Below are 12,127 nucleotides of genomic sequence, written 5' to 3'. Positions count from 1 at the left end.
GTTAGAGAGGGAGAAAATGGATGATCACCTCCTAATGAATGATTTTATGAAAAAGACCATATTGTCTTCTTTAGATAACATAAGGACTCAATTGAGTCTACAAAAATAATATAAAGATCAAATTAATAATTAAACTTTTTATTAAACTGACATGTGATCACCTTTCAAAAACAATGTTAACACTAATTTGATGGAAGGAACCGCATTAACTCTAATTAACAAAACTTTGCGTTCAATTGAATACAAAAAATAAGGACCAAAAATAAAAATAAAAAACATAAATTTATAGACCAAATTACTAATTAAGCATACATGATTATACGTACAAAAGTTGTTGCTTGATATTTAGTCGTTTCAGTAGTTGAATAAATCCTGGTTTCCAGAACCAATTTCTTTGTTGGGTGCTTTATTTTCGGTATCAGTTTCCTTGCTACGTGGGACTACTAAACCACGACAACGCATTCGGTTACTTTATGTCAGCTTATATAAGCCACTCTCGCTTATCTTAATAAACATGAAGTTTTCTCTCTAGTTCTCTTTCTTCATCATATATATAGCTTTTACAATTGGTATCAAAACCACGTGAGAGGGGCCTGATACAGAATGAGGAGTGGGTATAGTGTGAGGAGTGAAACACTTTGTGAGAAGGGCCTGATACAGAGTTAGGAGTGGCACAATGTGAGGAGTGAATCACTTTACAAGTGTGTAAGAGTGAGAACCAAAAGATCAATTTGTCATCGAAAAAATTTGTTCAACCAGTCATTCCCAACTTTGATGGCCACTATGATTTTTGGTCAATAACAATGGAAAATTTCCTAAGGAGTAAGGAAATGTGGCACCTTATAGAAGACGGCATACCAACCTCTACCCTAGAACCACGCCCATAGAAGCACAACGGAAGACCATAGAAAAGGCCAAACTCAAAGACTCGAAAGTCAAGAATTTCTTGTTTCAAGCCATTGATAGAGAAATTCTTGAAACTATTTATAACAAAGGAACCTCAAAAGAGATATGGAGCTCCATGCGGAGAAAGTATCAAGGGTCCACAAGAGTAAAAAGAGCACAACTCCAAGCACTCAAAAGAGAATTTGAGTTACTTACTATGAAGGAAGAGGAAACAGTTGAAAACTACTAGAGTAGACTTCTCCATGTGGTAACGAAAATGAAAGCTAGTGGTGAAGTAATGGAGGAAAGTGTGGTTGTTAGCAAAATACTCAGATCTTTAACCTTGAAATTCAACTATGCTACGTGTTCGATAGAAAAGTCAAATGATCTTGGTACCTTAACCATTGATGAACCACACGACAGCCTTTTGGTGCATGAGCAACGTATGCAAGGTTTCCAAATAGAAGAACAAGTTTTGAAGATTACAACTAATGATAGACCTACATGGGGTAGGGGAGGCCGAGGTGCATTTAGAGGGGGACGCAACATCAACAACAGAGCTAGATGTGGAAGGGGAAGACAATCATTCAATAAAGCATTTATTGAGTGCTTTAAATGTCACAAGATGGATCACTTTCAGCATGAGTGTCCAGATTTTGAAAAATAGGCTCATTATGTGGAGTTTGAAGAGGCTGACGAAGAAATTCTATTAGATGGCGTATGAAGAATTACATCACACAATGCATGACGAAGTGTGGTTCCTAGATTCCAGTTGCAGTAATCACATGACAAGGAACAAGGAGTGGTTTTTCGAATTTAAGGAGGGCTTGTGCAAAACTGTGAAGCATGGAAATAATACCACAATGATAGTTGTTGGTAAAGGAAGCATTCGAGTAAGAGTTAATGGCTTCACTCAGGCGATATCAGATGTTTATTTTGTCCTCGAGCTTAAGAACAATTTACTAAGCTTAGGCCAACTCCAAGAAAAAGGCTTGTCCATCCTAATTCAACATGGAAGTTGCAAGATATTCCATCCAAAGAAAGGCTTAATTATGCACACTGATATGAAGGGTAATAGGATGTTTTACGTAATAGCCTCTACAGCAACCAAAAATCTAATGTGCATGCAAGCGAATACCACCTCAGACCAAGAAACACATTTGTGGCATTGTCATTTTGGCCACCTTAACTACAAAGGCCTAAACACGCTCACATGTAAGGAAATGGTCATTGGACTTCCACCTCTGAAAGTCCAACACAGAATTTGTGGTACCTGTCTCATTGGTAAACAACAAAGAGAGCCAATACTGAAGAAATGTCTATGGAGGGCCTCAAAACAGCTTCAACTAATTCATGCTGACATTTGTGATCCCATCACACAATCCTCAAACAACAATAAGAGGAACATATTAAATTGCATTGATGATTTTTCTCGTAAAACCTGGATCTATTTTTTTTGCAAGAGAAATCTGAGGCGTTGACCATGTTCAAAGATTAAAAGCATGCGTTGAGAAGGAAATTGGCACATACATCGCCTATCTTAGGATGAACCAAGGAGGTAAATTTACCTCACTAGAGTTCAAAATTTTTTGTAGCACTCATGGAATTTCAAGACAACTAACAACTGCCTACACGCCTCAGCAAAATGGAGTCGCTGAACGAAAGAATAAAACACTCATGAACATAGTACGAGCAACGTTGAATGAAAGACAAGTTCCTAAAGCTTTCTGGCCTGAAGCAGCTAGATGGTGTGTGCATGTACAGAACCGAAGTCCAACTTCAGCTATAGAACAGAAAACTCCCGAGGAAGCTTGGTGTGGTGAAAAGCCAAGAGTAGATTATTTTTGAGTTTTCGGATGTGTATCCCATGCTCATGTACCAAACCAAAAGAGAGGCAAACTCGACGACAAAAGCAAGCATTATGTGTTTCTAGGAATTAGTGATGAATCTAAAGCTTACAAGTTATTTGATCCTATCGCAAAGAAAATCATCATAAGTCGTGATGTAATCTTTGAAGAAGACAAGAGTTGGGATTGGCAAGGAACGACAAAAGAATGCAACACTAACATGCTAGACTGGGAAGAACAAACAATTAAAATTAGAAGTAAAGATCCAAGTTCTGCACAACAGGCCCGCAATGATAGTATCACTCTCGAAGCTTTTTCCTCGAGTCATCAAACTGAGCCCAGTTCAAATGAAACCAACCCACTAGCAACCGAGGATGCTGAATATGATGAACACGACTCCCTAGTTCAAGGGAGGAAAACAAGGCAGAGAAGAAAACCAGCTTAGATGGCAGATTATACACATTTTTCTGAAGCAGAAGTCGGCCTAATGGCGCTAATGCTGACTGAAAATGGGAGTGACCCTCACTCCTACGAGGAAGCATCGCAAAATAGAAAATGGAGAAAAGCAATGGAATTTACCCTCACTCCTACGAGGAAGCATCGCAAAATAGAAAATGGAGAAAAGCAATGGAATTTGGAGATCCAAGCAATTGAAAGGAACAAATCATGGGAACTCACTGTTGCTCCAAAAGGAATCACACCTATTGGGGTTAAATGGGGTTTTTAAAACCAAGCTCAATGAACGTAGGAATATTGAGAAATACAAGGCTCGTTTGGTGGCAAAAGGGTACGCAGAACAGTATGGCATAAATTATACCGAAGTTTTTGCCCTTGTGGCAAGGCTTAACAAAGTGCAAATATTGTTAGCTTTAGCAACTCACCATAGATGGGAAGTATTCAAACTAGACGTAAAAAGTGTCTTTCTCCATGGTGAGCTCAAAGAAGAAGTGTACATACAACAACCAAAAGGGTTTGTTAAGAAAGGCCAAGAAGACAAAATCTACCGATTGAGGAAGGCATTATATGGGCTTAAACAAGCTCTAAGAGCTAGGTACAACAGAATTGAGGCGTACTTTGCCAAAGAGAATTTTGAGAAATGTCCTAGTGAACACACTTTGTTTACCAAGAAAAATACACATAACATTTTAATAATCAACTTTACGTAAATGATGTGATCTTCACTGGAAATAATAAAAGAATGTGTGAGAAATTTAAAGGTTCAATGATGTCAGAGTTTAGTATGTTAGACTTGGGAAGGATGAGATATTTCCTTGGCATTGAAGTAATTCAAAATAGTATTGGAATCTTCATTTGTTAGTGCAGATATGCTCAAGAAATATTGGCACGATTCAAGATAACTGGATGTTGTAACACTCCTGCCGGATATTACGGGTTTAAAATATAATATAAAATAAGAAAATAAAATCACATTTATTATAAATCCATTTCCCAAAAACGCGAGAATTTCAAAGAATTTATTTCATAATAAATATAACTCTAAGTTTAAATCTGCTAAAAATTCAATAAAATACCAAAATAATCTCATAACAGATTACATCTTTATTCCAAAACCATAAATGATAAAACTCTATAAAACTATTCCCATGAGTTTTCCCTGCTCCGCTGCTAAGCCTCACCAGATCCACCTGCAACATCATCTGCTCTCGTGTACCGCGTACACGATCATCGCCAAACACAAGCAGATAGGGTGAGCTAACAAAATAAACATATATATATATATATATATGACACAAATATACCAATCACACAATCACACCAAAGGAATTCCATCCTTTGATATCACATCACATGGCCACCACCATGTTATTCGTTTTCTACATCTTCTAGTGGGTACCTTAAGGTGTCTTGCTGCCATACCTATCGGCCACAACCGATAGAGCACGTACGGGTAACCATGCTACGGATCATACACCGTAACGCCAGGTGGAGTTCCCATATACGAACATAATTCGTAACGTCCCAAGACTACCAAACTCGTTAGTCAACTCCTGAGGAGGGCAATCTATCTGGACCCATCCGTATTGGCCACAACCAGCACACTCACACCGGTAACACTCACCAACCCGAGCTCAACTCAAAGGTTCCTCGTGTTCATCCACCATCCCGAGCTTAACTCGAGGGATGCCATTCCGAGCTCAACTTGAGGAATGCCACGTGCTTAACCCCTATCCTGAGCTTAACTCAAGGGATACGTTTCGAGCTCAACTCAAGGAACACCAACAAGCCGACCTTTAAGATATCCTAGAAGCCTTGTAGATCACGCACATCATAGCAAGCATAACACCAATCTGCTACAGCAAAATCGCTTGGTGGGGGACACGTACCACTAGGCGCTGCCGCTTCCAGATTGCCTGGCGGGGGACACGTACCGCCAGTCGCTACTGCTTCCAGATTGCCTGGCGGGGTACACGTATCGCCAGTCGCTACACCAGTACTCGCACATTACTGGCTTTAGTTCAGGTTCAAGCACACTTCACAGAGGTTGCTCTCATTTGCTCTCATTCTAGAGTACCCCTCATGAAAAGCATTGCCATCTATAATGTTTTAGGTCTTATAGCATCTCACATGTGCATTCATCCCCTAGTCATATAGACCATCCCAAGCATGCTCAAACAAAATATAAGTAGCAACACTCTAACAATTTTAAGCACATGATCTTATGCACCAATGCAAGTTAATACTGACACCCATGCCTTCACCAAACCAATTCTCCACATGTGACTAATCCAAAGGAATATTCAAATTGATATAGACTTACCACATAACCCTATCATGTTTCGTTAAAAGTTACTTGAACTTATCCAGAGCTTATTCATGTATTTTACACACTCCAAAATCAGCAATATTAAGAAATGTATATCTCTAGCTAATGACCTCCAAATCCAATCTCCACCGTTCAAAGTAAAGAACCACATGTTATGGACCACCTGTCAAAATTTCACCTATATCGGACAGTTAACGAATCAGAAAATGAAGTTTTACGAAAACTGCTCAAACTAGAAAAATGGTAGTGCCTAGCGCCGAAAAGTGAGGATGTGGCGCCTGGCGGGACTGTACTACCGTCGGCCGGTCCATGTTGTGCAAAAAGTACAAAAAACAGCATTTTTCGTGAACCAGAGCACCCCTCACATCCTTGATACGACGCCTGGCGGTAACCAAAGTGTCGCCAGGCGGTTCCTGCTGTTCCAGGAACCCCAACCTTCTTCTCTGTACCTACGAGCTTTAACCAATCCCCAACTACTCTATTTTCCATTGATTTTTCTATTCAAAGGCTACACTCACAGGTTTAAGATCATGGTTCGTTCCTATGGCTCCCACTATACGAAAACTCCTTACATTATTTCATTTAACTTAGTGTCACAATAACAATCTCAACCCCAAATAATATTAATTCAATTTTCGTCCAATTTGACCATCACTCACATGTAATTCAATTATGTATGATGCCCAAACACTCAGAACCAATAAGGACTTCCCCTTTCCTCAATCAGAATCACTCAAGCACACGTAAAAATGTCAAAATCAAATGAACAGGTTCACGTCGCCTAGCGGGTGTTCATCACCGCCAGGCAGTTCATCACAAAACCCAGAAACTGGGTTGCAGGTTTGTGGCGCCTGGCGGTACAGGGATTCAGCGCCTGGCGGTACAGGGATTCAGCGCTAGGCGGTTCCTTAGGGAACCCAGAAACATACTAAACTAACATGTGCCGCCTGGCGGCTATGAGCAGCCCGCCAGGCAGTTTCTAGAGAAAAATTCCAGAAATTCAGATTTTAATGCAAGTTTAACAAAAACCAAACATACACATTCTATAATCATACAATTACGCATAAAAACTCATATAGGACGTGGTTCAGCTCCCCTAACCTGGTTCCCTTGGCTTAATTTTGGAATTGTTGTAAATTCTCTCTTGATTCTCAATGATCTCTCTTTGGCTTTCTCTCCCAATTCAGCTTCAAAGCTTCACTTTCGTGTTCTGTTTTCTGAGTACACTCACAGCTTGCCAAAACCCTTCTTCTTACCTCACATTGGCCTTTTAAAGGTGTCTTAAAGCTAGATAATTACCAAAAACGAATTTAAGGTTTAATGGCAATGTTTATTATCATTCATTGATTCTTTATGGTCCGTTTTTCAGCCTCCCTTGACTGCCCATGCATCTAGGTTTCCCTTAACCCTTCAAATTCAAGCCAAAACCTAAAATAGCAAAAATAAAGTTTAATTTGGGTTCTCCAAGGCTTGAACCCATAACCATACAAATGCCAAATCAATGATCAACCATTTAACCAATTCATGTTTCATGATGACTAATATAATTAAATGATTATATCATTTCATAATCATGCTCAACATATATTTAAAAAAATAAAAACAAATAAATAACACATAATTGGCATACTTGGGACTCGAACCCAAGTCCTCTCACACAATCAAAGTACTCTCAACCACATGAGCTAGTACGTTTCCACGTGATAGTAATCCGCATTAAATGCCTTAAAGGCTCATACTACCCGCATTTATTAAATAATTATTTAATTAATTATTCAAATTTCTCGGGTCTTTCATTTCCCCCACCTTAAAGGATTTTCGTCCTCGAAAATTGGACTTACTAGGGAACAAGTGCGGATAGGATTGCCTCGTTAGGTCTTCCATCACTCAAGTCCTCTCTTGGGTTGCCTCGTCCCAAAGGACTTCCACAGTCCAGATCTCCTTCCCTCTGAGTGGCTTGACTTGAGAATCCAAGATTCTCATTGATCCAACTCCCACTATTAGATCCTCACGTACCTGAACGTCGTCCTCGTCTTACACAAGTGTAAAACTTGCAATGTACTTCCTTAACTGTAAATCCTATATACAAGTTTGCCAAGTGCGGTGGTAAAGCGATCTCATAGGCTGCTAGACCTATCTTTCGTGTTATCCGCTAAGGTCCAAAAGAATTTTTTTCTTTTTTTAGTCTGATCGTTCTTTCGTTGCCAGTAATTGGAGTAATCTTAAGAATCGCATTCTCTCCATCCTAAAACTTCCACGACCTTCTCCCCATATTTGCATACAACTTTTGTCTGCTCTGTGACGCGTTCATCTAGTCTTGGATTAAACAAGATTTCTCCGTGGTCTGCTACAGCAACTCAGCCTAATAATCGCCAACTCCCAATCCTAGTATTCACACATCTAAATTTTTGCCTCTTTTACCACCCACCGCCTTATATAGTCTAATTCTGATCTTGATTAATACTTCACTTAAGTGGTTTAACTCACTGGTTTCTTCTTAGCGATCTACTAAAACTTGCAATCATTATAGTGTTTACACTAAGTCCTCGTCATCAAGTTTTTAGTATCTATTCCTCTACTCCTCTTTCTTCCCATTCCCCACGACACCATCCGATTAGAAACTATTGACACCAGCTCTTCCTCCAGTACTAATGCGATAAAGAACTTCACCACTCCAAAGTGAAATTCAAGCATCTACTTGAAAACGAGTCTATGACTCTTCCCCCATCTAGATGCTCTACATCTATTCTTCTCTGGTCTTTGCTAAGTAACTCTAGTTCACACGACATTCTGTCCTCACCTTTCTGATCCATTTACAATTGATACACCGTCGTTGATTTATATCTTTGGATCATCGAACGCCACCTTGTTGAGTACCACACCGTTCTAGAATGAGATTGGAAAATAACCTATCCACTCTTGTGTTGATGTCCCAGTTTCACAAAAGAGTCAATTCCAATTAACCTTGAGTATGAATTCTTCGATCATCTCGAGACACCACCAAACCCAAGTATTCCGCACTTAGCCGCAATTGTAGAGTAAATCAACATCTCAGTACCAACTCCCTTTTGCATACAACCAGAACCCAATTCTCGTAATGGCAATACCTAGGAGTATATGATCTCGATTAAAACCAAAGCGTATAACCCCAAACACCACTTTTCTATCTTGTGTCCTTTTAATTATTTACTTTAACTGATCCAACACCAATTAGTAGAGACACTCCTTCAGCTACGTAAGACTTTTCTCTTTTCCTTTCATCCTCCCTTGTGCCATGATGTTACCAACTGCCTCATTCCCGCAAGAACAACTTAACGAAGTACTTCTTCTTTCAGTAATTGAAACCGTTCATCTCATGTCCCAAGTCAAACTTTTCTCTCTTGTGAGCCCCTTACTTAGAACATCCATTCTACTCTCGATTTAAATTGTGGTTATAGCCGAGAAGATTTAACTGCCTTTCATGGAGGTTGACCGGCATAAAACCTTGAACATATGGTACTCTTACCACGTGATTGGTTTTCCCCCTTTCTTAGAACATTGCTTGGTCGATCTATTCTTTCGAGTTTTGCCTCAACTTTACCTTCCGCTTGAGATTATCACTTTTTTTTGTCTCTACCCTCTTAGTTTAGCCTTGGCCTCATAAGTTTCCCTATTTTCCACTCCGACCTCAGACCCATGTTAGGGTGTAGTACCCATTTGACTTCTCAACTTTGTTGTACAAGCATGCACTGAACACCTCTCCTTATTCTAACCTTTGAATTTGATTCCTCTCGCAAAAACTTGTGGTATTCATTCCAAGAACCTATTCTTGCCCTCAATTTAACTTGATGTTTCTAAACTCCTCCAGTGTTTTTCGCCTACAATCCACAACTTAACTTCACTTGTACACTGATACACAACCTTCTGCATATTCGTATCTTCGGTCAAGAGACTACCTCAAAGGCCTATTCTAATCCCTGCAAGGCAAACAGATCAAGTTTGACCTTGAATCTGCATTCCTTTACCACCATAAATAATAAACATATACCACAGAAGTGCAAACATAACAAGAAAAGGTATAGAAAAGAAACTCAACCTATAACTTCTCTCTCTTTTACCAAAACCTTTAGAATTAAGAAAGGAAATTATCTCATATATAGTCATGAGTGTGCACCCCCATCACTCTACCAAGACATTTTCTGTTCTTAATACTTCCAGTTCACAAGTTCCTTTCTTGCGCACCAACGCTTCTTGGAAAGAACCTCTCCCCTTGCGCACCAACGCATCGGGAAAGACAAGTAATACCCCTTACTTGCTCACCAAAACCCGGTAAGAGCATTACTTTCCTTAGGTCTTATAAGCAATTACCCTTGCCTGCTCATCAAAACCCAGCAAGAGTACCACTCTTACCTGCTCACCAAAACCCAGTAAGAGTGTTGCTTCTACTAAGACCCGTAAGCAACAACTCTTGCCTGCTCATCAAAACCCAGCAAGAGTATCACCCTTACCTGCTCACCAAAACCCGGTAAGAGCGTTGCCTACCCTAAGACTCACAAACAACAACCCTTGCCTGCTCACCAAAACCCGGCAAGAGTCCACCCTTTACCTGCTCGCCAAAACCCGATAAGAGTGTTGTTTTCCCTGAGCCTCACAAACACAACTCTTGTCTGTTCAACAAAATCCGACAAGAGCACCACCCTTACCTGTTCACCAAAACCAAGTAAGAGCGCCAATTTTTCCTATGCCTCACAAGCAACATTCCTTGCCTGCTCAACAAAACCCAGCAAGGACATTGTTACTAAGCTTAGACATATAGAGTTAAGCATTAGAACTTAACCATAACACACAAGATACAATCAAAACACGTCAAGCTCACTTCCCAAGGCCCAAAAATCTTTTGAAAACCATTGCTCTGATACCAAATGTAACATCCCTGCCGAATATTACGGGTTTAAAATATAATATAAAATAAGAAAATAAAATCACATTTATTATAAATCCATTTCCCAAAAACGCGAGAATTTCAAAGAATTTATTTCATAATAAATATAACTCTAAGTTCAAATCTTCTAAAAATTCAATAAAATACCAAAACAGTCTCATAATAGATTACATATTTATTCCAAAACCATAAATGATAAAACTCTATAAAACTGTTCCCATGAGTTTTCCCCGCTCCGCTGCTAAGCCTCACCAGATCCACCTGCAACATCATCTGCTCCCGTGTACCGCGTACACGGTCATTGCCAAACACAAGCAAATAGGGTGAGCTAACAAAATAAACATATATATATATATGACACAAATATACCAATCACACAATCACACCAAAGGAATTCCATCCTTTGATATCACATCACATGGCCACCACCATGTTATTCGTTTTCTACATCTTCTAGTGGGTACCTCAAGGTGTCTTGCTGCCATACCTATCGGCCACAACCGATAGAGCACGTGCGAGTAACCATGCTACAGATCATACACCGTAACGCCAGGTGGAGTTCCCATATACGAACATAATTTGTAACGTCCCAAGACTACCAAACTCGTCAGTCAACTACTGAGGAGGGCAATCTATCTGGACCCATCCGTATTGGCCACAACCAGCACACTCACACCGGCAACACTCGCCAACCCGAGCTCAACTCAAGGGTTCCTCATGTTCATCCGCCATCCCGAGCTCAACTCGAGGGATGTCATTCCGAGCTCAACTCGAGGAATGCCACGTGCTTAACCCCTATCCCGAGCTCAACTCAAGGGATACGTGCCGAGCTCAACTCAAGGAACACCAGCAAGCCAACCTTTAAGATATCCTAGAAGCCTTGTAGATCACGCACATCATAGCAAGCATAACAACAATCTGCTACAGCAAAATCGCTTGGCGGGGGACACGTACCGCTAGGCGCTGCCGCTTCCAAATTGCCTGGCGGGGGACACGTACCGCCAGTCGCTATCGCTTCCAGATTGCCTGGCGGGGGACACGTACTGCCATTCGCTACCACTTCCAAATTGCCTGGCGGGGTACACGTACCGCTAGTCACTACACCAGTACTTGCACATTACTGGCTTTAGTTCAGGTTCAAGCACACTTCACACAGGTTGCTCTCATTTGCTCTCATTCTAGAGTACCCCTAATGAAAAGCATTGCCATCTATAATGTTTTAGGCGTTATAGCATCTCACATGTGCATTCATCCCCTAGTCATATAGACCATCCCAAGCATGCTCAAACAAAATATAAGCAGCAACACTCTAACAATTTTAAGCACATCATCTTATGCACCAATGCAAGTTAATACTGACACCCATGCCTTCACTAAACCAATTCTCCACATGTGACTAATCCAAAGGAATTTTCAAATTGATAGAGACTTACCACATATCCCAATCATGCTTTGTTAGAAGTTACTTGAACTTATCCAGAGCTTGTTCATGTATTTTACACACTCCAAAATCAGCAATATTAAGAAATGTATATCTCTAGCTAATGACCTCCAAATCCAATCTCCACCGTTCAAAGTAAAGAACCACATGTTATGGACCACCTGTCAAAATTTCACCTATATCGGACGGTTAACGAACCGAGAAATGCAGTTTTACGAAAACTGCGCAAACTAGAAAAATGGTGGCGC

The 12,127-nt window shown here is 40.3% G+C and overlaps 1 pseudogene; it reads left to right on the top strand.

Annotated features, from left to right (window-relative positions):
* The first annotated feature begins 803 nt into the window (after positions 1–803).
* Positions 804–1,552, top strand: LOC146888282 (uncharacterized; annotated as a pseudogene).
* The last annotated feature ends 10,575 nt before the right edge of the window (positions 1,553–12,127 follow it).

Source organism: Vigna unguiculata, chromosome 2, assembly GCF_037176805.1.
Source record: "Vigna unguiculata cultivar grain cowpea cultivar isolate G323 ecotype 2 chromosome 2, ASM3717680v1, whole genome shotgun sequence".
NCBI classification, from domain to species: Eukaryota; Viridiplantae; Streptophyta; class Magnoliopsida; order Fabales; family Fabaceae; genus Vigna; species Vigna unguiculata.
Note: the sequence above shows the minus strand (reverse complement) of the source record. Positions and strands in the feature narration are given on the sequence as shown.